The sequence below is a fragment of the Macrobrachium nipponense genome, chromosome 35, assembly GCF_015104395.2.
Source record: "Macrobrachium nipponense isolate FS-2020 chromosome 35, ASM1510439v2, whole genome shotgun sequence".
NCBI lineage: Eukaryota > Metazoa > Arthropoda > Malacostraca > Decapoda > Palaemonidae > Macrobrachium > Macrobrachium nipponense.
Window position 1 is genome coordinate 53,445,137 of NC_061096.1, and position 27,707 is coordinate 53,472,843.

At 39.9% G+C, this 27,707-nt stretch overlaps 1 long non-coding RNA gene across 1 annotated transcript; it reads left to right on the plus strand.

Moving 5' to 3' along the window:
* Positions 1–566: 566 nt before the first annotated feature.
* On the plus strand, positions 567–27,584 carry LOC135208251 (uncharacterized). The gene is made up of 3 exons (XR_010313141.1): positions 567–702; positions 24,216–24,371; positions 27,328–27,584. It is a non-coding gene; the product is annotated as an uncharacterized LOC135208251 (long non-coding RNA).
* Positions 27,585–27,707: the final 123 nt, after the last annotated feature.

Genomic DNA, 27,707 nt, shown 5'->3' on the forward strand with positions numbered 1-27,707 from the left:
AGAAAAAAAAGGCTCGATAAATAGCTTAGTTACCAAGGAAAGTTCGTTTTCTATCTAAAAAGGAAAGCACAAAAGAAAATTATATTATGTAAAATTCTGTTAGGTATACTATTATATATTATTACTATTATTTTGATATCTTCAGCACACTTTATTTGTACGATAAAAATGTTACTTATTGTTACATGCTTTGGCAAATAGTGTTAATATCATAGTTTGCCTGGGTAGTCCTTGATAAGTCGGGCATGGTTTACAGTTTTCTCGAATAACTTTTTCGTCAATGTGCTATTTTTATCATTATTATTTTTTTTTATTCATTAGACGTGGCTTTCATTTATTCACAAATCGCTCCAACCATTTGCATCTATTTATATTTTGAGAGTACTTGTTGGGTATATATCATTATAATTAACCCATTCCTTATGAAAAAACTTCCTATTCAAGTTTTCTTAGTGACTGAGGGCATCCATTTGTTCCAACATTTTATTCACTAGACTAGATGTCGCCGTTGTGTTTCCTGTGACGTAAACCCACTTCAGATTCCTTGTTCCTCCTCTAGGCCTATCATTCCCAACAATTTCCACTTTTTTTGTTCGAGAAGAAGGACGCGGATGCTTGTGAGTCAACGGAAGGCTTGGAAAAGAGCTCGAAGCACAATTACTTCGTTTTTGTTGCGACTGAGGTTTATTTACGAAATTTAAGGTAATTGTATTATTTTCTGAAGTTGTATGGTGTAAGTAGAACTTGTCTGAAAGAAGCCAGAAAGCGTATTGCCTAATTTCAGGGCTACGGTGTACGAAGGAGTAGTCTTGATAACGTTAAGGCGTGTTTTCTCGTCGGTTTTGGGGATGTATGATTTATACTTAATTTTCATTTTAGTTTTACCCCCACTGTTTTAATTATTGATCAGTTGAGATATGTATTTCGAAAGGAATCTGGTGGTCGTGCTGTTAAGATACCCTGTATCTTAGCATTCCAGAAATATTCACGGTCGTTAGTGATCTTGGTGTATATAGGCCAAAGATGGTCATGTCATAGGCCAAAATATTAGTGACAAGACCATTTACGTTCAAGAGTCCATACTTTTATTTAAAGTGTTGACTAAGCGTAATTTAACGTTATCAAACAAGTTAGTTGGTTACCTTTAAGGATACTGTGGTTATGGATAGTTTTTAGGTCTGTACCTTGACAATGAAACGAAATTTGTGAAGTCGGAAATTTTCAGTACCTATATTCGTGTTGTAAAGAACTACCTACAGCAATTAGGTCCGAGCTATGACGAGCTTTGTCTAATTGGGGCATACTCTTTCAAATTAAATCCCCAAATATTTCCTATATTTTGACGAATTATTTATTGTAGTACCTACTTACTACATGTCTGTAATTTCATATGGTGGCACCTGAAGGAAACGGATTTTTTTTTAAGCAAAAAGTATGTTAACTGGCCTTTGGGTATTTCTACAGTAGCAATCCGCGGTGGCCTAGACTATGGCAATTGACGTTTTCATGTGTTATTTTACTTACTGAACAAGAATTTAAAGTAATATTTATTCGGACGACTGTAATTAACCCCCAGGGGCCAGTACTAAACACGGCGAAATACATTGGACGTCCCAATCCCTAGTGATTGTCGTATCCGCGGTTACGTTCCTTGCAGTTCGTGTGGAACTATTCTTTGAATTACCCTGCGAGAAACGTAACCGCGGATGTTAGGGATTTGGGCGACCAATGTATTTCGCCGTGTTTAGTACTGGCCCCTGGGGGTTAATTACAGTCGTCCGAATAAATATTACTTAAAATTCTTGTTCAGTAAGTAAAACTGCATAGAAAAACCGCAACCTCTTAGTCTGGGCCGCCGCTGATAGGTACCCTAGATCTACCAATAATTGTTATATACTCGGGAAGAAGGTTAGTCTGGATGGGTCCTGTTTACCTGAGCCTTTATGATTAACTGGTAGTTACGCTGTTATGAAATATGCATCCGTAAGTCTTAAGCAAACTGCATTTAAATTAATTGATATGGTTTTGTTCTGTTATGTATTTTTTTCTCGGCTCTTGAAGGTGGCCAGCATGATTGGCTAAGAGAGTTAACTATCTTAAATTTAGTTTTGTTCATGAAACTTACCTGTCAGATATATATATAGCTGTATTTTTCCGAATCCGACAGAAATTTAAACACTTACGACACACGCAGTGGGAGTCAGGTGGTTAGTACCCATTCCCGCCGCTGGGAGGCGGGTATCAGGAATCATTCCCATTTTCTATTCATAATTTTTCTGTCGCCGGTGCTGAAAACACATGTTTTCAGTACCTCCGTCTTAGGATTTTGGAAACTTCATTGCCGCTAAGTATCCTAATTGTCTTTTGATTTATTTACTTGGATTTGTGGCTAGGCATACGCTATCTTAAATTGATTTGAATTTGATTCATTTTTGCATAAAATATCTGAATCTAGTTAGGCTAGTTTCAGACGGGGTTGTCTGCAAAGATAGGGTGTGGCTACCGAAAGCTTCGGTAGATTCGCACTTGGTATGTACGAGGGGTATGGGTCTTGCTTCTTTGTTGAGATTTGTCATGTAAGGAGTGTGAGACTTTGTCTATTCCGTAAGGAAGACGTATGATTCGTATGTACGCAATTAATCAGTAAACATGTCTAATTCCGTAAGGAAGACGTATGATTCGTATGTAAGCAATTAATCAGTAACAAAAGTCAGGGTAGTGAACCTGCTAACCTTCCTGTAGACTTTATTTTGCCTAACCCTGTAGTATGGCCTACGGGCTATGTATATGTCTACGAGAGATGCTCGCTCTCCTTCATTGCTGTGAAGTGCTACTTCTGTAATTGTTACTCCTAACCCTGCAGTGTTGCCTTCGGGCCCTAAGCAGTGTCTGTAGAGAAATTGCCCTTTCTCTGATACTCCTTCGATTCGTAACTTAGAATCGAAAGTGCTTGCTTTAGAGAGTAAAAGTGAAGTGCAGAAGTGCAGTGATACCCCTTGTGTAGTGGAGGGTGCGTCAGATCGGCCTCGTTTCGCCTCTAGGCCGGGACCTCTGCTTGACTCCCAGAACCAGGGAGAGAGCATGTCGAAAGCCGAAGGAGGGTTACGAGGAACCCCCACCGATCTGGCGTGCCTTCGGCAGTTTCTGATGAAAATCCCCAGACTGCCTAAGTGCGTGCACGTGCACGAATCCTGAAGGATTGCTTCTCGTCCTCCGAAGCGTCCTCCCCGTGCAGGGGTTGGAGCTTTCGGATGGACTCGCGCCCTCTAAATAGAAGCTTTATAGAAGAGGACGCTTCACGTCCTCTCTCTCTCTCGTTATGCGTTTCAGTGAGAAGTAAGAAGGCGAACGTCGCCTGAACTCGTGTCCGTCTTTCCACCGAGAAATACGTAAAAGAAGTCATAGTAGCAGTAAGCTTTTGAGAGCGGACGCCCAAGCCAGGGGCGTGCGGGTGCACGCCAAGCGCGCGCCAGACAGTGATGACGCCGAGCGTGCGCGCGACGTGACGCCTGAGCCGAGCGCTCCACGTGGACGCCGAGCGCGCTCCAGTGGACGCCGAGCGCGCTCCAGTGGACGCCGAGCGCGCTCCAGTGGACGCCGTAGCGCGCTCCAGTGGACGCTGAGCGCGCTCCAGTGGACGCCGAGCGCGCTCCAGTGGCCGCCGAGCGCGCTCCACGTGGACGCCGAGCGCTGTCAGAGCAGTGGACGCCGAGCCGCGCTCCATTGACCGCCGAGCGTGCCAGCGCACGCCAGGTGTGTCGCCTGGCTGAACGTTTCTGTTGAACTCTTCAAGCTCTTGTTTCAGATTTGGGCTTAAAGAATTTTTACCTCTACCTTCGATGATACCTTCTACCTCACCTGCAAAGAATGTGAAGTAGGCAGTGCTTCGGAGTAAACTTAAAGTGAACAGACAACTTCTTCTTCGAAACCCAGCAAGACATCGGGTTTCGTGAATTCAAGAGGTCTCTGTCAATTAATATTGCGTTTCGCATAGGTGGATGGAGTTAAGGAAAGCTCAAGGGAAATTCTCGTTTGCTCTACCGCAAGCTTTGCCATTCTGCCAATAAATTTAAGTTGCCACTACCGCAGTCAAGACTTTGCGATAAGGCAGTTACGGGTTATAAAGGCTCGATGTCCTGCACGTCAGGACTCTCGGCAACGTTCAGTAGGATTCTTGCAAAGGCACTCATCAAAAGTACGCTCTTCAGGAAAGCGCAAGACAGGACTTCCTTTGCCATACTGCCAATAAATTTTAAGCTTTAGCAGGCATTAGTTGTGATACGGGAGAGGAAGCTGGTTGGAGAGTTTCTTCCTCTTCCCAGGATAATTTTGCCAGCTTTTTAGCCCATCTGAAAGGGCTTTTGTTCATGAAACTTACCTGTCAGATATATATATAGCTGTATTTTCTGAAGTCCGACAGAATTTTAAAAACTTCCGACACACGCAGTGGTCGGCCAGGTGGTTAGTACCCATTCCCGCCGCTGGGAGGCGGGTATCAGGAACCATTCCCATTTTCTATTCATAATTTTTCTGTCGCTGGTGCTGAAAACACCTGTTTTCAGTACCTCCGTCTTAGGATTTTGGAAACTTCATTGCCGCTAAGTATCCTAATTGTCTTTTGATTTATTTACTTGGATTTGTGGGATTTGTGGCTAGGCATACGCTATCTTAAATTGATTTGAATTTGATTCATTTTTGCATAGAATATCTGAATCTAGTTAGGCTAGTTTCAGACGGGGTTGTCTGCAAAGATAGGGTGTGGCTACCGAAAGCTTCGGTAGATCCGCACTTGGTATGTACGAGGGGTATGGGTCTTGCTTCTTTGTTGAGATTTGTCATGTAAGGAGTGTGAGACTTTGTCTATTCCGTAAGGAAGACGTATGATTCGTATGTACGCAATTAATCAGTAAACATGTCTAATTCCGTAAGGAAGACGTATGATTCGTATGTACGCAATTAATCAGTAACAAAAGTCAGGGTAGTGAACTTCTAACCTTCCTGTAGACTTTATTTTGCCTAACCCTGTAGTATGGCCTACGGGCTATGAATATGTCTACGAGAGGTGCTCGCTCTCCTTCATTGCTGTGAAGTGCTACTTCTGTAATTGTTACTCCTAACCCTGCAGTGTTGCCTTCGGGCCCTAAGCAGTGTCTGTAGAGGAATTACCCTTTCTCTGATACTCTTTCGATTCGTATCTTAGAATCGAAAGTGCTTGCTTTAGAGAGTAAAAGTGAAGTGCAGAAGTGCAGTGATACCCCTTGTGTAGTGGAGGGTGCGTCAGATCGGCCTCGTTTCGCCTCTAGGCCGGGACCTCTGCTTGACTCCCAGGACCCGGGGAGGGAGCATGTCGAAAGCCTAAGGAGGGTTACAAGGAACCCCCACCGATCTGGCGTGCCTTCGGCAGTTTCTGATGAAAATCCCCAGACTGCCAAAGTGCGTGCGCGTGCACGAATCCTGAAAGATTGCTTCTTGTCCTCCGAAGCGTCCTCCCCATGCAGGGGTTGGAGCTTTCGGAAGGACTCGCGCCCTCTAAATAGAAGCTTTATAGAAGAGGACGCTTCACGTCCTCTCTCTCTCTCGTTATGCGTTTCAGTGAGAAGTAAGAAGGCGAACTTCGCCTGAACTCGTGTCCGTCTTTCCACCGAGAAATACGTAAAAGAAGTCATAGTAGCAGGAAGCTTTTGAGAGCGGACGCCCGGGACGCTCGGATGGACTCCAGGCGCGCGGGTGCACGTCATGCGCCGCCAGTGGACGCCGAGCGCGCTCCAGTGGACGCCGAGCGCGTTCCAGTGGACGCCGAGCGCGCGCCAGTGGACGCCGAGCGTGCACCAGCGCACGCCAGGTGTGTCGCCTGGCTGAACGTTTCTGTTGAACTCTTCAAGCTCTTGTTTCAGATATGGGCCTAAAGAATGTTTACCTCTACCTCCGGTGATACCTTCTACCTCACCTGCAAAGAATGTGAAGTAGGCAGTGCTTCGGAGGAAGTTTAAAGTGAACAGACAACTTCTTCTTCGAAACCCGCCAGCAAAGACATCGGGTTTCATGAATTCAAGAGGTCTCTGTCAATTAATATTGCTTTTCGCATAGGTGGATGGAGTTAAGAAAAGCTCAAGGGAAGATCTCGTTTGCTCTACCGCAACCTTTGCCATTCGGCCAATAAATTTAAGTTGCCACTACCGCAGTCAAGACTTTGCGATAAGGCAGTTACGGGTTATGTAAGGCTCGATGTCCTGCACGTCAGGACTCTCGGCAACGTTCAGTGGGATTCTTGCAAAGGCACTCATCAAAAGGACGCTTTTCAGGAAAGCGCAAGACAGGACTTCCTTTGCCATACTGCCAATAAATTTTAAGCTTTAGCAGGCATTAGTTGTGATACGGGAGAGGAAGCTGGTTGGAGAGTTTCTTCCTCTTCCCAGGATAATTTTGCAAGCTTTTTAGCCCATCTGAAAGGGTTTTTTCAAATGATAGATTTTGTTAGTTTCTAGTCGGGACTACGCTGCCGAATTGAACATCGTCGTTCTACCTGCCGTAAGCCCAGTCTCTTAACAGGATTCTTGCCCCTTCCTCGTTTGAGACGGGAATCGAAAAAATTAAATGCTTGACTCCCTGGATTAAGTTTTGTCAATTCAGTGACTTTCCCCCATTGACAATATACTTTCGTTTTGTCAAGTAAGTGGGTATCCCCTCATTGACAAAATATCTCTTTGTCCCGTAAATGGGTTAGTTCTCATTGACAAACATCTCATTAACTTGATATTGCGTAAGCGAATAAGCTCTTATTGACAAGATTCGGAAGAGCTCTCATTCGTCATTCGCAGACTCGTACAAGAAATAGACTTGTAGACTACGTCAATGAACGCTTATGTCCAGTAACATAAGAAGCTTGAGCTGACTGCTTCGATTCTCCTAAGTTTTGTTCATGAAACTTGCCTGTCAGATATGTATGTAGCTGTATTTCCGAATTCAGCTATATATATGTCTGCCAGGTAAGTATGAACAAACTTTATTGTGATATAATTTCATATTTTGCCTTGCGTTATTTTACTTCTGGTTGGTTCAAGTCATATACGCTTGCTGTAGTTACCTCTTCGGATGGCAAACCGAGAGGTCTATTGTTTATTTTAAGGACATTTAATCGTTACTCCCTGCAGCCTTCCAGGAGTTTCCGATTTATCTTTTACCGTTGTATGGTAGTGTTCTGACGACACAAACGCATCTATATATTTAGCGTTTTCTGTTTCGCTTAAATATACCAGCTTGAGAGTCTTTCGGCTCAAAAAATAACGGACCTATTTCTTCGTAGAATAGGGTAGCTGGCAAACCAGACATAAAGTTAAGAGACGACGTTCGTAAGCTGCTGGCTGCTGCTGTCACGCTGTGTCTGTCTTCCAGTCCAACCGAGCCAGTAACAGATCGGGCGCTGTCATGCGCCGTAGGTTACGTCTCTCTCTCGCGATTGACTGACTAACCGTATCTCTGTGCTGGCGGTTACGTCTCTCCTGCGGGATTGACTGACTAACTGTAACTCTGCCCTACAATCACGGACTTTAGCCTAAGATTGAGGGGATTTCTTACGTGAATGAATAAACGTTGCATTCGTTTTGCCTTACTATGTTCAACAGAGTTATCTCTCAATCCTTTCGGTGCTCGTTACCGCACGGTATAGAACTACGAGTCTACCGCAACATTGCACTTTTATATGCTCTCCTGCTTAGGCAAAGCGCAGCCTTATTAGGGAAGTAAGCATACTCGGGGAGGGAATGGATGAGCTTGCTGGGGACCATTTCCTTCCTGAAGAAGTTTGTTTCCCCGAATAGACTGCAATTCAGACCACAGTTTTTTCCTACCGGGAACTGAAATATTATTCAAGATCTAGGAATGATTCTGAACATCTCTCAGTGCGTTTATCACCTGAGGTGATAGAAAGAAGGTGCCGACATCTGGATAGGGTTTCAGATGTCCTGGATCTTAATCTGAAAGAAGTAAAAGCGATTCGGTAGTCCCTCCAGTCCTCGTAACGAGTTTTGGGAACCAGTGGTCCAGATCAACTCTGATATTCCACAGCTCTCTCATATCTTAAGAAGTATCTTCTCTCGGTCCCTGTTCGAGTTTACGAGAAAGCCTATTATAACAACAGGCGTAGAATGTAACGATCCTCTAGAGGTTCGTTACCGGATTGCGAAAGTCCGTACGAATCGTCTCGATCGACGGCAGCAACTATTGACTTCCGAGTGGAATCTTTCTTTAGAAGTAAGTTGAGAGTTGTGGAGACTTTAGGGACGCCCTTTCATTCTTCTCTTCGATATGTTGAGGACGAAGAGGCTTCTTCTTCTCTGCTCCCTTATTCTCGATCCGGGATCGGTACCATTAAACGCCATCCTATGATATTGAACGGGGATGGATATTTAGTCTCTTTTCCCCTTTTTTCAATCGCTTAGGAAATGTAATAAGAGGATTTATGACGTCACAGGGAGCGACAATGACGCTGATCGCCCCATGTTGGCCTTCAGGATCCTGGATTCACAGAGGTCACATACTTCCTAGTTCACTTTCCAAGGACCTTTTCCGAGAGAGTCGGTCTACTCTAACTCGAAAGGTACCTATAACCTCTCCGCTCTGAGTCTTGACTACGTTCAGGCTATCGAGATGTTGACAGGAATAAGATTACCGTCTTCCATTTCCGTCTGAAGAATGGGATAAGCTGGCAGTCACAACTATTAAAGAATACGCAAATATGTTGTTGACGGCCTTTGGGCTCAGAGATTTGCGTCTGTCAAACAACAAAGCCTTCACGATCTTTGAGTTCTGTGGAATCTCGAACCTCGCTCACCATCTACTTTTTGTCTCACCTGTTTTCTCGGAGTCAGACACTCGTGCGAGATCAGGCGACATATAGTAGCCCTGAGTTTCTTGTTGACGAAGTCGGTTGCGTTTATACACCCCCGATGATCGTGTAACATGAGACCAGGTTGGACTGTCAGGCATTCTTCCTTCGGGACTGAATCGCCTTTTTGCTCCTCGCTCCTTTCTCCTGGCACCAGAAGCTCGAGTCAGGAGTTGCTTCGCTGACGACGTTGGGTTGCGTTGATACACCCCCAAGGTTTGCTTAGATTGAATCGACCAGGCAGTCCAGACACTCATCCTTCAGCGAAGAATAGTGCCTTATGGTCTTCAGGGTACAGCCTTGCTGTCCTTGATTCGTCTGACTGGTCAACTGGTCGGTCACCTGACTTTAGTACAGACGGACTGACTGTGCATGTCCAGATCGAAGCTTTCAATATGGAACTTAGACGTAGTCTGAAGTTCTTGATGTCAAAGCATTCGAACCTCTCCTACCTGTTAACTTCTTGCATGTGATCAGGAAGGCCTTCTTCTAACCACCCTAGATACGACAAAGGGGGTTAGTGAGATTTTAAGCCATCGTCACAAGTTTTGGCTTTAGAGAACACAAGGCGGTGTGCTCTCTAACCCTTCCGTTGTGGCCTAAGAATGGTAACCCGTTTTGTCCGTGGGCCAGGAGCTTGGAAGCAAGGATGGCACAAGTTAGTGGGCGGGAGCCAGAGAGAGTCCTGTGCCCTGTCGGGTCTCTCAAGTTTTATCTACATAAAACTCAAAGTCGAAGTCAATCGGGCAATCTGCAGTGTTCCGAAAAAGACCAGACTTGCCCATATCGAAGAACAGCCTGGCTTTAGTGTTAAGGAGTTCTTTCAAAAATGCTCCTTCATTGTGTTTGCACAAAGATTTGAAATCTTTTATCTGAATGCTCACGAGGTGAGGGCGCGGCCTCGGAAGCATTTCAACAGAGCATGGCACTCAGCAACATCCTGAGTACCATGTTTTAGCGAAGCAACTCTGTGTTCACTTCACACTCCCTGCGAGATGTGAAGATGGCATATGAGATCTGCTGCTCGCTAGGGCCATACGTGTCTGCAGACACAATCTTGGGGGCAAGAAGTACCACTCATCCTATCCTGTAGAAAATGGTTAGGAAGAGCTCTTAATTTAGTTGAGTCGCCGACAACGGCGACTTCTTAACTCTTAAGCCTTAGTTAACACACCTTAACTTTGGCTAGGTTGGTCAGGTGGTGATATATATATTTATATATATATATATTTATTTTACTTCTTAGCCCTCATGGTATGGTCAATATGGTCTAGTCACGTCGTGGTCTCGCCCCTGTTGACAGATCATCTGGAGTGCACCAGCTATATAGGTCTCTACCTCGCTGGCAACTCTAGTAGCACAAGCAGACTTACGTGGCAGTAACCACGAAGCCAGCTATGCTAACAGGTGGAACCAAGATGTAAATCATCTGCATGCATTTGTTTCCCAAAATCCTTCTATTCTGTCCCTTCCCACCTCCAAAGGTGGGATTCAGCTATATATATATCTGACAGGTAAGTTTCATGAACAAAATGATATTGTTATGATACAATAAAGTTTGTTCATACTTACCTGGCAGATATATATAATCAAGTACCCACCCACCTCCCCTCAGGGGACAGTGGAAATAAAAATTATGAATAGAAAATGGGAATGGTTCCTGATACCCGCCTCCCAGCGGCGGGAATGGGTACTAACCACCTGGCCGACCACTGCGTGTGTCGGAAGTTTTTAAAATTCTGTCGGACTTCAGAAAATACAGCTATATATATCTGCCAGGTAAGTATGAACAAACTTTATTGTATCATAACAATATCATTTTCAGATGATAGATTTTGTTAGTTCCTAGTCGGGACTACGCTGCCGAATTGAACATCGTCGTTCTACCTGACGTAAGCCCAGTCTCTTAACAGGATTCTTGCCCCTTCCTCGTTTGAGACGGGAATCGGAAAATAAAATGCTCGACTTCCTGGATTACGTTTTGTCAATTCAGTGACTTTCCCCCATTGACAATATACTATCGTTTTGTCAAGTAAGTGGGTATCCCCTCATTGACAAAATATCTCTTTGTCCCGTAAATGGGTTAGTTCTCATTGACAAACATCTCATTAACTTGATATTGCGTAAGCGAATAAGCTCTTATTGACAAGATTCGGAAGAGCTCTCATTCGTCATTCGCAGACTCGTACAAGAAATAGACTTGTAGACTACGTCAATGAACCCTTATGTCCAATAACATAAGAAGCTTGAGCTGACTGCTTCGATTCTCCTAAGTTTTGTTCATGAAACTTGCCTGTCAGATATGTATGTAGCTGTATTTCCGAATTCAGCTATATATATGTCTGCCAGGTAAGTATGAACAAACTTTATTGTGATATAATTTCATATTTTGCCTTGCGTTATTTTATTTCTGGTTGGTTCAAGTCATATACGCTTGCTGTAGTTACCTCTTCGGATGGCAACCGAGAGGTCTATGGTCCATTTTAAGGACATTTAATCGTTACTCCCTGCAGCCTTCCAGGAGTTTCCGATTTATCTTTTACCGTTGTATGGTAGTGTTCTGACGACACAAACGCATCTATATATTTAGCGTTTTCTGTTTCGCTTAAATATACCAGCTTGAGAGTCTCTTTATGCTAAAAATAACGGACCTTTTTCTTCATAGAATAGGGTAGCTGGCAACCCAGGCATAAAGTTAAGAGACGACTATGACGGACGATCGTAAGCTGCTGCTGTCACTGTCTTCTCCTCCAGTCCAAACGAGCCAGTACCAACTCGTTCGCTGTCATGCGCTGTAGTTTAAGACTCTCTCTCCTGCGGGATTGACTGACTAACCGTATCTCTGTGCTGGCAGTTACGTCTCTCTCTCTCCTGCGGGATTGACTGACGAACTGTATCTCTGCCCTACAATCACGGACTTTAGCCTAAGATTGAGGGGATTTCTTACATGAATGAATAAACATTGCATTCGTTTGGCCTTAATATGTTCTACAGAGATATCTTACTCCTTTCGGTGCTCGTTACCGCACGGTATAGGACTACGAGTCTACCACAACATTGCACTATTATATGCTCTCTTGCTTAGGCAAAGCGCAGCCTTATTAGGGAAGTAAACATACTGTGTGAGGGAATGGATGAGCTTGCTGGGGACCATTTCCTTCCTAAAGAAGTTTGTTTCCCTGAATAGACTGCAATTCAGACCTCTACAGTTTTTTCCTACCGGGAAACTGAAATTTTATTAAAGATCTAGGAATGATTCTGAACATCTCTCGGTGCGTTAAGTATCTCTTGAGGTGATAGAAAGAAGGTGCCGGACATCTGGAGAGGGTTTCAGATGTCCTGGATCATAATCTGAAAGAAGTGGAAGCAATTCAGTCGTCCCTCCAGTCCTCGAAACGAGTTTTTGGAACCATGGTCCATATCAACTCTGATCTTCCACAGCTCTCTCATATCTTAGGAAGTATCTTCTCTCGGTCCCGGTTCGGGTTTACGAGAAAGAGCCTATTATAACAACAGGCGTAGAATGGAACGATCCTCTAGAGTCTAGAGGTTCGTTACAGGATTGCAAAAGTCCGTTCGAATCGTCTCGATCGAAGGCAGCAACTACTGACTTCCGAGTGGAATCTTTCTTTAGAAGTATGTTGAGAGTTGTGGAGACTTCAGGGACGTCCTTTCATTCATCTCTTCGCTAGGTTGAGGACGAAGAGGCTTCTTCTTCTCTGCTCCCTTATTCTCGATCCGGGAGCGGTAACATTAAACGCCATCCTTATGATATTGAACGGGGATGGATGTTTAGTCTCTTTTCCCCTTTTTCAATCTCTTAGGAAATGTAATAAGATGATTTATATCATCACAGGGAGCGACAATGACGCTAATCGCCCCATGTTGGCCTTCAAGACCCTAGATTCACAGAGGTCACGTCCTTCCAAGGACCTTTTCCGAGAGAGTCGGTCTCCTTTAACACGAAAGGTACCTATAACCTCTCCGCTCTGAGTCTGACTACGTTCAGACTATCGAAATGTTGACAGCATAAGATTGCAGTCTTCCCTTTCCGTTTGAAGAATGGGATAAGCTGGCAGTCACAACTATTAAAGAATACGCAAATATGTTGTTGACGGCCTTTGGGCTCAGAGATTTGCTTCTGTCAAACAACAAAGCCCTTCACGATCTTTGAGTTCTGTGAAATCTCGAAACTCGCTCACCATCTACTTTTTGTCTCACCTGTTTTCTCGGAGTCAGACACTCGTGCGAGATCAGGAGACATATAGTAGCCCTGAGTTTCTTGTTGACGAAGTCGGTTGCGTTTATACACCCCCGATGATCGTTTAACATGAGACCAGGTTGGACTGTCAGGCATTCGTCCTTCGGGACTGAATCGCCTTTTTGCTCCTCGCTCCTTTCTCCTGGCACCAGAAGCTCGAGTCAGGAGTGGCTCAGGAGTTGATTCGCTAACGACGTTGGGTTGCGTTGATACACCCCCCAAGGTTTGCTTAGCTTGAATCGCCCAGGCAGTCCAGACACTCATCCTTCAGCGAAGAATAGTGCCTTATGGTCTTCAGGGTACAGCCTTGCTGTCCTTGATTCGTCTGACTGGTAAACTGGTCGGTCACCTGACGTTAGTACAGACGGACTGACTGTGCATGTCCAGATCGAAGCTTTCAAGATGGAACTTAGACATAGTCTGAAGTTCTTGATGTCAAAGCATTCGAACATCTCCTACCTGTTAACTTCTTGCATGTGATCAGGAAGGCAATTTTCTAACCACCCTAGATACGACAAAGAGGGTCAGTGAGATTTTAAGCCATCGTCACAAGTTTTGGCTTTAGAGAACACAAGGCGGTGTGCTCTCTAAGCTTTTCGTTATGGCCTAAGAATGGAAACCCGTTTTGTCCTTGGGCCAGGAGCTTGGAAGCAAGGATGGCACAAGTTAGGGGGCAGGAGCCAGAGAGAGTCCTGTGCCCTGTCAGGTCTCTCAAGTTTTATCTACATAAAACTCAAGAAAGTCGAAGTCGTACGGACAATCTGCAGTGTTCCGAAAAGACCAGACTTGCCCATATCGAAGAACACCCTTGGCTTTATTGTTAAGGAGGTCTTTCATAAAAGCTCCTTCTTTGTGTTTGCACAAAGATTTGAAATCTTTTGATTTGAATGCTCACGAGGTGAGGGCGCGGCCTCGGAAGCATTTCGACAGAGCATGGCACTCAGCAACATCCTGAGTACCATGTTTTAGCGAAGCAACTCTGTGTTCAATTCACACTCCCTGCGAGATGTGAAGATGGCATATGAGATCTGCTGCTCGCTAGGGCCATACGTGTCTGCAGACACAATCTTGGGGGCAAGAAGTACCACTCATCCTATCCTGTAGAAAATGGTTAGGAAGAGCTCTTAATTTAGTAGTTGAGTCGCCGACAACGGTGACTTCTTAACTCTTAAGCCTTAGTTAACACACCTTAACTTTGGCTAGGTGTGGGTCAGGTGGTGATATATATTTTTTATATATATATTTATTTTACTTCTTAGCCCTCATGGTATGGTCAATATGGTCTAGTCACGTCGTGGTCTCGCCCCTGTTGAAGATCAATCTGGAGTGGCAACCAAGCTATATAGGTTCCCTCTAACCTCGCTGGCAACTCTAGTAGCACAAGCAGACTTACGCGGCAGTAACCACGAAGTCAGCTATGCTAACAGGTAAGGAATCAAGATATCAATTATCTGCATATATATGTTTCCTAAAATCTTCTATTCTGTCTACTCCCACCACCAAAGGTGGGATTCAGCTATATATATATCTGACAGGTAAGTTTCATGAACAAAATGATATTGTAATGATACAATTAAGTTTGTTCATACTTACCTGGCAGATATATATAATCAAGTACCCACCCACCTCCCCTCAGGGGACAGTGGAAATAAAAATTATGAATAGAAAATGGGAATGATTCCTGATACCCGCCTCCCAGCGGCGGGAATGGGTACTAACCACCTGACTCCCACTGCGTGTGTCGTAAGTGTTTAAATTTCTGTCGGATTCGGAAAAATACAGCTATATATATATCTGCCAGGTAAATATGAACAAACTTAATTGTATCATTACAATATCATTTTTCGTTGTTCCAACCCATATTAAGGTAATTTTGAACAAAAACAACTTTACAATGTTTAGTTTAAAGGGTCCCTTTTCACTTTTAGTAAGCGATACAAAGGGGCCATTTGTTCAATATTGCAGACTAAATCGACTTTAAACTTAGCTTTAAAGGTTGAATATTAAGTGGAACAGCCAATTTCAGGGTATTGAATGAAGACCACAAAATGGAATTTTAATTTTTACTGACATTGAAGAATTCTAGTTTTCTTTAGGAATGAGAAAGTTCTGGAGCTATTTTACAAAAAGGCGAAATAACAAAACATGTTTTTGTCGTAACCTTGAAGATATTCATTTAAGAAACAGAGTGTACTAACGGATAATTTATGCAACAAGACGAGAACAAAAGGTAATTAAGGTTAGCTTTCAAACTGATATTTATTTCATAAATATTTTACGGTGTAACTCAACTTGTGTGGCGTCTTGTTAAGCCTATCCTTAACGGCTGTTTTAAAAGCAAAATCCCCCAACGACAAGAATCTAATGTAATTTAAGCCCCCTGTAATTTTTTAAAGTAACCATTCTTGAACTAACTTAGTGATGACTTTTGGTTTGTAATAATTACTAACTGTGGAAGTGTCGTGTAAACTTAGGCTATGAATAAACGAGTTGTAACAAGAGATTAAAACAAAATAATGATTAATGACACCACCGTAGAAGGCTTATGAAGTAGAATTATAGTTTCTACATTGGACTTCATTAATTTACTTTGTGCTGTTTGGTTGATATATTGATGAGTCCTAATTTTTTTTATGGGTCTGAGGGTAATTTTGGGACGCTATTTAAAACTGTAGTTTTCTTCCGGTTGAATCCTAACTCCTTACAAATTCTCCTTTAGTGAGATGACAATTGCTGTATTTTAGAAAATTGCGGTTGAAGAACAAACTTAAAATTTTGTGCGCTGAAAAGCAATGATGGTAAATTTTTAGTGCTCTGAAGAAAAAATTGACGCGCAATAGTGCGTGAGAACAAATTCTGTAAATTTTGCTGAAGAACAAAACGTTACTGTAAAATTTTGATGCGACTGAAGAACAAGACTAATTTTATAAGCGCTGAAGAAAAACAATTGACTGTAAATTTTAGTGCAAGCTAAGAACAATTGACTGTATAGTGGCTGAAGAACATGAACTTTTGTTAGTGAGCTGAAGAACAAGACGTAAATTTTAGTGCCTGAACACATGACTGTATTTATTTTAGTGCTGAAGAACAATTTGACTGAAATTTTAGTGCGCTGAAGAACAATTTACTAAAATTTTAAAGTTTTTGCGCTGAAGAACATTGACTGTAATTTTAGTGCGCTGAAGAACAATGACTTGTAAATTTTAGTGAGCTGAAGAACAATTGAAACCTTGTAAATTTTAGTGCGCTGAAGAACAATTGACGGTAAATTTTATTGCGCTGAAGAACAATGACTGTAAATTTTAGTGCTCTGAAGAACTTGGACTGTAATTTTAGTGCGCTAAGAACAATTGTACTATAAATTTTTTAGTGCGCTGAAAGAAAACATTTTGACGGTAAATTTTAGTGCCTGAAGAACAATTGAACGTAACTTTTAGTTGGCGGACTGAAAGAACATTTTGCCGTAATTTTAGTGCGGCTTAAGAACATTGGAACTGTCAATTTTTAGTGCGCTGAGAACAATTGAACGGTTTAAATTTTAGTTGCGCTGAAGAACAATTGGACGGTAATTTGTAGTGCGCTGAAGAACAATTGACGGAAATTTTAGTGCGCTGAAACATTTTGACTTGTACATTTTTAGGTGCGCTGAAGAAACAATTTGACTGTAAATTTTATTTTAGTGCTCTGAAGAACAATTGACGGTAAATTTTAGTGCGCTGAAGAACAATTGACTGTAAATTTTAGTGCTCTGAAGAACAATTGACTGTAAATTTTAGTGCGCTGAAGAACAATTTACTATAAATTTTAGTGCGCTGAAGAACAATTGACGGTAAATTTTAGTGCGCTGAAGAACAATTGACTGTAAATTTTAGTGCTCTGAAGAACAATTGACTGTAAAATTTTAGTTGGCCCCCCGCTGGGAAGAACAATTGTACTAATAAATTTTTGGTTGCCGCTGAAGAACAATTAACGGTAAATTTTAGTGCGCTGAAGAACAATTGACTGTAAATTTTAGTGCTCTGAAGAACAATTGACTGTAAATTTTAGTGCGCTGAAGAACAATGACTGTAAATTTTAGTGCTCTGAAGAACAATTGACTGTAAATTTTAGTGCTCTGAAGAACAATTGACGGTAAATTTTAGTGCGCTGAAGAACAATGACTGTAAATTTTAGTGCTCTGAAGAACAATTGACTGTAAATTTTAGTGCTCTGAAGAACAATTGACGGTAAATTTTAGTGCGCTGAAGAACAATTTACTATAAATTTTAGTGCGCTGAAGAACAATTGACGATAAATTTTAGTGCGCTGAAGAACAATTGACTGTAAATTTTAGTGCTCTGAAGAACAATTGACTGTAAATTTTAGTGCGCTGAAGAACAATGACTGTAAATTTTAGTGCTCTGAAGAACAATTGACTGTAAATTTTAGTGCGCTGAAGAACAATTGACTGTAAATTTTAGTGCGCTGAAGAACAATGACTGTAAATTTTAGTGCTCTGAAGAACAATTGACTGTAAATTTTAGTGAGCTGAAGAACAATTGACTGTATATTTTAGTGCGCTGAAGAACAATTTACTTATTTTAGTTTTGCGCTGAAAGAACAATTGACGGTAAATTTTAGTGAGCTGAAGAACAATTGACTGTATATTTTAGTGCTCTGAAGAACAATTGACTGTAAATTTTAGTGAGCTGAAGAACAATTGACTGTATATTTTAGTGCGCTGAAGAACAATTTACTATAAATTTTAGTGCGCTGAAGAACAATTGACGGTAAATTTTAGTGCGCTGAAGAACAATTGACTAAATTTTAGTGCGCTGAAGAACAATTGACGGTAAATTTTAGTGCGCTGAAGAACAATTTACTATAAATTTTTGTGCGCTGAAGAACAATTTACTATAAATTTTAGTGCGCTGAAGAACACTTAACTAAGAATTTTAGGTTAAAGTGCGGCTGAAAGGAACAATTTTGACGAAATTTTAGTTGAGTCGAAGAACAATTCGGACATTTGAAGAACAATTGACTGTAAATTTAAAGGAGTTTTACCTAGCCCCAACGTATTATGAAAAGCTTCCAAAAGGAATGGGGTTGGGAGGGGGGTTGAGTTGAGAGCTACTTCTGTTAATATGTGGAACAAGTTTTTTTTAGAATATCGAAGCTTCGGTTGCTTTTCCTCGATTTTCAGCCAAAAAGGAGGAGTTGAATATTTTGGCAATTAGAAAAGCCTAGGTGAATGAAGCTTGCAATCCTGTAGATATTTTAAATTAGATTCAAGTTTCCTGCAGCAATTGTTATAAATGAAAAACTTCAACTCGACTGAAATAATAAAGATTTTACCTAAATTAAGTCAACAACGGGAAATTAACATAAATGCTGGTCTTAATTTCATGCAGGTCAACAAGGTTTGATAAGCCTGAAGATAAACTACCCCAACACACGCTGGGGTCGCTTTTCTTCAGGTGGAAAATATTGGGGTCGCTTTTCTTAAGGTGAGGAATTAACAAGGGTTACAGTAATGCTGTGGCGAAATGGGGCTTCGCGCCTTATCCGCATATTTAAAGATTCTTGGCAAGCTCGGTATGTTCTGGCAAGAGGTAATGTTGCACTGCGGTAGTCTAGAGTGCTGCATATTTTGAAATTGTATAACTTTTGGAGTATACTTCAAAGGCGACCCAACACATGGAAGAAGTTGAGTTCAGGAAGAACGAGGATATCTTATTCAGCAAGGTAAGGAGGACGCTAAATTAAGTGGGATTTTAGATTTAGGTTTATTTTAGGTGGTATTTGACTACTTCGTGACGTCCATGTGACAGTAGCACAAAAAATACATTAATTTTAGGGTGTCCATCCTTAATGGCTAGCGCCTCAGTGGCGTGATTGGTATGGTCTTAGCCTGCCACCTCAGTGGCCGCGAGTTCGATTCTCGGGCCTTCCACTGAGGTGTGAGAGATGTGTATTTCTGGTGATTGAAGTTCTCTCGATGTGGTTCGGAAGTCACGTAAAGCTGTTGGTCCCGTTGCTGTATAACCACTGGTTCCATGCAACGTAAAAACACCATACAAACAAACAAACATCCTTAATGGCTGTTCGTAACATCAAGAGCCCGTGCTTGCAAAAGGCCAATATAATTTATGTAGTTTTCGTATGTAATCCAGTTCTACACGGAGCTATAAATATGAACAAATGGGTGGTTACAGAATGAACGGCAATAAGATGGCCTCCACTAATAAACTAAAATGACAGTGATGTAGGATTTGCATAATTTAAAACATCTAGCAGAAATGCATTAAGAGACTTAAGCTTAAAATATTACTAAATGCCGTAATATTTTTATCTAGCTGTCTGGAGTTAACTTTGTTAGATATAACGTGTTATAATTAAAAGATCTTTAGCTTTAATATTAAATTCAAATATAAGAAATTTGTACTGAGACTCAAATTAGAATATTGTTAGTAAGGGTTAGTCCTAAGATTTTTAGGGAATAAAGAAATTTTCTTGCCACAATTTGTCATGAAAAGCTTGAATACTTAATGTTTGAAGATAATGAGTGAAATTAAGAAAAGTGAACAATCGGTCATAGCTACTAACGTTTCCAGAGGCCGTGTAATAGTGTTTTTTTTAAATAACTCCTAAAATAACTGATGGATTTCCATGATATCAAAGCAGGGAGCGCTTCATCCAATGGCTTAATTTTGGGAAATACTGTGCATTGCCAATTACGTTTCATTAACTTTTTTACTTAAGAAAATGAGGCTAAAGCCAGTCTTAGCCACCCACACATTCGCAAAAGTGATGACGTCCCTCAGTGACGTTGGTATAACGTTTCTTCCCCTTTACCTCCCATCCCCCGAATTGTTAAACGCCTGTTTAACTCCATAGATAATTGTCATATGACCTACCCCAAGCAATACGAAATTCTTTGTCAGTAAAAGTTCAGCATACCTGGTAATGTGATTCGTGACTTTAGACTTTACCCAAACACAAGACCAGCCTTTTATATCTTATCCACTCACTTACATTGAATATCAAGAATGAGACTTATGACAGGAGACGAAAGAAGCCATGCTAACCCTACACTTCGCACTTCAAGCGAGTGTTGGTAAAGCAATAGAAATATAGTTTTCTTTAGGTTAAGCCGTGGGACTCATTCTTCCATACAACACAGGTTACTCGATACATCAATAGCCAGGAAGAAAATGACAGAGAGCATTGTTTGTTATAATTTAACATATCAATTTCACCAGAGAGAGTAGCTTGAATTCCTTAAAAGGTAGACTTCTAAAAGATGTTTCATATAAGGGCATTGACATCGGCCTTTTGATAAATTTTGAAATCATTCATATATATATATATATATATATATATATATATATATATATATATATATATATATATATAATATATATATATATATATATATATATATATAGATATATATATATATATATATATATATATATATATATATATATATATATATATATATATATATATATATATATATATGTGTGTGTGTGTGTGTGTTCATACATACACAAGATTTATTATATTTCAACCTATAGTTTTATATATTTATTTACGTTATAAGTACCAGTACGTATTTTTGTTACTTAAAAGGTATGTGACAAATATCATTGCGACTTTGTCACTGGAATTATACCAGACTTCAATTAATGAACCAATCAACCTTACTTTGAGAAAAACATTGACATTGTCTACATGCCAAGCTGATATACTCGTATCAAAGTATTCATTAGCTTTGCTTTTCCAAAATAATGTTATCACCAATTGCTGGAAAGCATAGATATATGAGGGATGAAAAAAAAAAAAAATAAAAACTAAGAAATGAACACTTATACATTTGACTCATCATCAGTCTCAAGGAAAAGATCGTTTTCCTCGTCACTATCAATGTTGATGATGACCGGATCTATACTGTCTTGAATATTATCTGAAAGCCAGTAATCATCTTCAAAATATCTTGATCTCCTGACAGCGCCAGCCCACGTCTCCCCTGTTACAGCAAGCCTGGCCTCTTCAAGCCTGGCAAAGAGATCAGCACGGGTAAACCGCTGCAACGAGGAGCGCACCTGTCGTTTCGCACACCTGCTCGATGGCGTTGAGCTCAGGATGGGCAGGGGGGGGGAAAGCGAACCACTTCATGGCCCCATTCACGGATTATATTATCCACAATGTAAACTGGTTGCCCCTGCATATCTTTAGAAGCTTAGGGCGTGTTGCGTGAGCTGGATACTGTATTTTTCGAGACCTGAGCCAGTTAACCAAATCCTCCTTTTTTGTAGCTGTTGTTGGGCATCGGCTATCTCCTGTCAATTGGCTATGGTATGGGGCGTTGTCTAGCACCAGTACCGAAGGATCCTCAAGCGACGGCAGGAGCTGTGATGTTAGCCACCGAATAAATATCTCTGAATTCATTTCTCCATTGTAGTCGCCGGTTTTATTTTTCGCAGGGAAGCATAAAAATGAATTTTCCCCATAGCATCAGCAACTCGTTCACATGGCCTGTAGGAAAAAAAAAATTAAATAAACAAATATATATATATATATATATATATATATATATATATATATATATATGTATATATATATATATATATAATATATATATAGATATATATAGTATATATATAATAGGCTAGCAGTATATTGCAATATATCATGTACTTATTAAAGTCATACTTTTCTTACCGAATTATACTAATTTTCAGGCGGTTTCTTTCTTTCTCTCTGTTGTAAATGGTGAAGAGTTTCAGCGCAATTGTAGTTTTGCAATGGCGAGGACAAAGCAACATATTTGCCATGACTAAAGTCGAATCTATATGAAATAGTTCAGAGCTACTACTACAACTGCTGCCGATGATTACCTTGGATGTACTAAAATGGCTCGAGGTAGGAGTCGAAGTCGGTGAAATTATTTCTGAATCCTGCTCCAGTCTTGCCCCAATAACATCATTCCAAATATAAAACTCTCTCAAGGAAAAAAATTGTTTTCTATTTATACTAATGTTTTTATTTTATTTTATTTTATTTTATTTTTTTTTAGTCGCAAATCTAAAATTTGTAGGAGTCCGAGTAGAATATCTCTCAGTGAGATTCCACACCCCTGTTTTAAACCTCTTCTATTATGGTCGATAATTTGTGTTAACCATCTAATCATTATCTACCACCATAAAACATTTTATTGCTCTTCCGGCTCATTTTATATGTGCAGTACACAGTCTTTCCTAACAGGGATTTACTCGGTAGCCTAATAACAATGGGAATGAAGGAAAGAAGGCAAGAAGAAAAGGGGGGGGGGGGCGGAGTACTAGGATAGCCATAGGTGTAAACACCGAAGGAGGGTTGGGGGAACCTCTGCGTCACAGTTACGTCATTAAGTACCACTTCTTCGAAACGTTCTGAAGGAGGGGAAGAAGTTCCTCTTTTTTCTAAGAGTAAACGGCTTAATTAAGCACATCTGTCAATTCATTGTACCACCAAAAATTAGGTCAATGTTTGAAACATTCATTGCTGTAGTTTCATGGAAATTCATAAGCCGGTTTGTTAGATATTTGGGAAAAACACTATTACACGGCCTCTGGAAACGATAGTAGGTTTCATTTTTCTTAATCCGTTTCAACAGCAAGGTGGTTGTTGAGTTCTGTTAAGGCTGTAAATCATGGTAGCACATGGGGGCTTGTATTTCTGTGGCCAATTATGAGGTAGTTATATACCTAAAATTACTGTGGCATCGGCGAATGTGACAGATATGTTTAAGGGAAGAATTATTTTCCAATTTTAAACCGGTATGGATATAGGGGCATTTACTTTTGCAAATATTTTCACTTCTAATTCCTACCGTTATAGTTGACTTAGAATGTATCAGTGTAAAAATGATATAGCCTCCGTTTTCTTAAAGATCTTAAAAATTTAGAATAATTCTTAAGTGCAAAATAATTATTATAGCGGTAATCGTAAAGAGTTTTCAATGTTGGACACAATTATTGGTTTCACGTTTGGGTGTAGAATACACATATCTTAACGTCATTAGTATTCGCATTAATTTGGTTGTTATACTTGATCCTCAATATAAGTTCTTAGTTTCTATTGAAGTGCTACTGCATTTAAACGTTCGATATCCTGAATATCATGAAGTTTTAAACCTATGCTTAAACCACCCAAATATTGAGTGGACACTAGTGTTTTATTAGCATATAATAATTATCTTTGGACTTAAGTGAAGTGAAACTTTTCTCGGAAGTAGAAACGCTTTTAAATTTAGCATTCCAAATTAGACTGAATTCATGTTATTAGTAGTACTAGTATAGGTAATTTGACTGTTTACCTATACTGTTTTTTTTTCCATCTGTCCATCCGCCTGTGATATTTTCGCAAGGTAACACTGCGTCCCGGGCTTTAAATAGTTGCTCTGTGTAAGTTTTAGGTAAATAAAAGGATATCTGGGTGTACATTTGCAACTGAAAAGTTTTAATAATTTACAGTATGCGAATTACACCGTTAATATTCGAAATAAGGTTATTATTATTGTTGAATGTAAGCTGAATGTAACTATCTAAAGCCCGGGACGCAGTGTTACCACACGCAAACACCTCACGCTGGTGGACAGATGGAAAAAAACAAGAGTATAGTACTTTACTGCGTAGGATAATAAATGAATTGTTTGGCAATCAAACCTAGTTTCATTTATTTTAGAACCTCTTAGTTTTCTTTTTGATTAGTAGATCTCTTGAACACTAGGTTTAAATCAAAATGTTCTAAAGAAAATGGCGTTGAGTTATATGATTTAGGGTGTTGTAAGGTTTTTCTCCTGGAGAAGGAAAATTTAAGAGTGTAGGATGAACGTATGTGAGGAAAAAAACTGAAAAAATTAACAAAGAAAACTTAAGATGTTTCATGGTAAACCATAGGATACTTGAAGTTTTGTCCCTGAGGTGGGTTCGGGGTAAGTCATAAGAGACACTGCACCCTAATAAGAAATATATTTTGAGTAATTTTTTTGTAGACGTTTTGCGAGTTACTTACCAAATTCAGTAATTCAATCTTTTTTCACAGGATGGAATAATGGTAATGGAGAAATCAGCTGGAAAGTTTGCTTCAGTCACATGTTGAGCAAATTTGTCAAAGTTTGCTTTGAACCATTTTACTTCAAAATTTGGATGCCAGAGTGACAGACTTAAGTTCAACCAGACGTCAAAATTATGTATACCTGTGAGTGTATTACCAATAGTAAAAATGGACAGATTTTAAAAGTTTTGTTGAACTTCATTCATGGCTGCCTAATTCGAGAACTACTGGACCTCAATTATCGGCTATATTCAAGTTCAGCGTTTGAAAATTTTTACAAGCTATTATCCGAGGGTTCGTTCTCTTGACAAGTGTGTTTTCCTTGAGCAATCTAAATGAAATTTCATATTAAAATATTATGGTTAAGTGATGCTAATAAACTGAGCGTAAATAACTGAAAAGGTTGAATGTGTATACACAGCCAATATATAGTTGAATAATGGTAATAAATGATTTTGGTTGGAATCCTTTTCCATTTAAGATGTGTATAGCATTTTTAAGCATACAAGTTTCTGAGTTGGGAGATATTAATCCGGTAACTTAGAAACCTTCAGGGATTCCAGAATCTTCCACCGCCTTTGTTTCACATCCACTTAAAATTCAATAAAACAAATCTAGGATCAGAGTTTTAAAACAGGTGTATTTTCTGTCGTAATTGTCGAATTATCATTATTCCTTCCTAGTTGAATTTGAGTTTATCAACTTTTTCAGCAAACGCCTTGATAACTGCGAAAAAAATGCAATTTGTACCCTGACTAGAATTAGTTCTCGTTTAGTTATTTGAATGTGCTAGAAATTGCCCCATGAATATAGTCACAAATAAATCGGGTGGCGTATTTGCCTTGTAGCATTCCACTTTTATTGGCAAGGACAAAATTTTCCAATTGAGTTGACTGCTATTATTTACTTGCACTGGTAAATATCCTGGATGTAGGTCGATAATTATTAGATTGGTCTAGTATAGTTTATTAAGATAACATCGTAGCAAGAGACACGAAATAACATTAATACCAAAGTATAAATGATACAATACGGAACACGAGTGAGCTTAGGGGCGGGCTTAAGCTTACGATAAGGACGCGAATCCTATTACAGGAGGCCGAAATAGTCATTGTCTGTGATGTAGTTCAAATAGGATTCTTTACGAAACATAAGAAAAAAATTTTAATATTTATGCATAGCAATACCAGACAGTACTTAAGATATGAACACTTTAAATAGACGAGATTTCCCTCTAACCAATTAAAAATTGTTGGCGTGTAACTTTAATGTAGACATTCAGTTAATAGTAGGCAGTCTGTTAAATGGTAACTACTGTGTAACTCATTTGTAACGTCATTAATGCTGGTTGAAGACCATTGCAGTTTATAAAACGTCATAATTAGTGTAAAGAGCGTTACACAATCCGCGAATAATTCTTAGCTGTAGTTGTCATCGGAGTTTGTTAGACTGAAAAATTTTGCACTCGTAGGAATGCTAATTTTTTAAGCAGAATAAAACTGCTGGTAAACTTTGCAGAAGTGCCGCCAAAAACAACATTGTGGTTACACTGTAGGATGTCGATTCTCGGCCATTCCATTGATGAGTGAGAGATGTGTATTTCTGGTGATAGAAGTTCACTCTCGACGTGGTTCGGAAGTCACGTAAAGCCGTTGGTCCCGTTGCTGAATAACCACTGGTTCCATGCTACGTAAAAACACCATACAAACAAACAAACTAACTCTGTAGGATGCTCATAAATTGTGATTACACTGTAGGATACACATACCAGTCAAAATGAACTAAGTAACGTAAAACCTTTAGGTCTTTATTGCAAATTAGTTTGTTTGGGTGCACCGCTAAAATGACTTTTATATAACTTGAAAGCCAGTTACCACAAAATTGGTTGAAAGAACTTGTTCTAGTAAGTGTTCTTGAACTAAACATTTACTGCTTGGTTTTGGGGAACGAGGCACTGTAAAGGAATTTTACTTTATAACATTTTGATAACCTTTAAAAATGTTGGGGATGAGAGGGAGCCGACGTTTTGGTGAAGATTTTGAGTAAATCACGAAACTTAAAATCTGAATAATAACTTAGTTTAAAGTTTCTTAAATGAATCCAGCACTCCAGGAAGTTCTAACAACCAAACGAGGGTGCTGATTTTTTTGTGGAAGCACAAAAACTGAGATATGGCGAAGCTTTGAATACCATAAAAAAATTATTTAAGATATTTTTGTAAAGGTTTTTCATTTCTCGTGCTTTCCATATGTTGCTGAAAATTATTTTCTTTGCTGTTTAATGCATCAACCTGAAGCATGTTAAAATTTCAAGATGTTGACTTGAAATTACGATAGGATGTGAAACATGGAATGTGGTTATAAAACGGCTTTTATATTAAAAGGTAAATATTTGATTCGTATGCAAAGAAATAGTTATAGAAGAGTTAATTCTTTTATGCCTAACTATATTTCTAATTCTTATTTATTTAGTAAACTTGTAAAATAATTTTTCAATATCGCTTGCTTTCATGGGTTCCATTTTCCTTTGTACTGGTTGCACATTTGAACCAAAATGGCTGTGTATTTACTCCTAATCTCGGAGCTCTTGAAACTAGTGACTATTTTTCAAAAGGAAAGACAATTTGGCAAGTGCAACAAAAATTACTTGGATTAGTCATTAACCTAAAGACGTGGCACTATGTATTTTTCCTTTTTCGACCTTAATTACACTTGGTACCTAAACATCCTTCGCGTTAGCATTTTTGGTTTTCTGTTAAGGTCTAGACTCTACTGCAGTGGTTCTCAACCTTTACATGACCACGCCCCCTCTAAGAGTCTGTCCTTCCTTCCGCGCCCCCCTTGCATATTGAGTAAAATTCCCTCCCAGACTTGAAAAAAAAAAAATGAGAAAAAGAAGGGGTTTCGAGGGACAGGGAGGGAGGTCAATAATTATAAAACATTGTAAGCTCCACGAGCCTAACTAGGGTAGTAGACTATTGGAAAGTAACGTTATAAGGCGATACCTTTGCATTTTTTCGTAAAATTCTGAATATTAGTTCCTCACTCTTGTTGAGAGAATAACGAATCTAATTAGAATTTTTTTATTCATTTTTCCCTAGGGCTCGCGCCTCCCCTGCACATTGCTGACGCCCCCCTAGGGGGGTGCGCCTCCCAGGTTGAGAACCACTCCTCTAGAGTATCCATGAATTTCCAGGTAATTTCATCAGTGCTCGTTCTTGACTGGCGTCATTTACTGCACCCAGTGAATAGTTCTTAAGCTTGACATACGTAGTATAGTTGATTTACAATTAAAATGTGTTGCTGTATTAAATCCTCGGTATCTTAAGGGGCACAGCGTTTGTAACAAGTAACTAAGGTATTTGGTAGGGTTTTAGTATCTTGGCTTTGAAGATAAATTTTGCAATTAAACTTTTAGCTTAGGGATTTGGAAATTTTAGGTGTCTGATAATCATGGGCTTAATTAAATAATTTTTACACC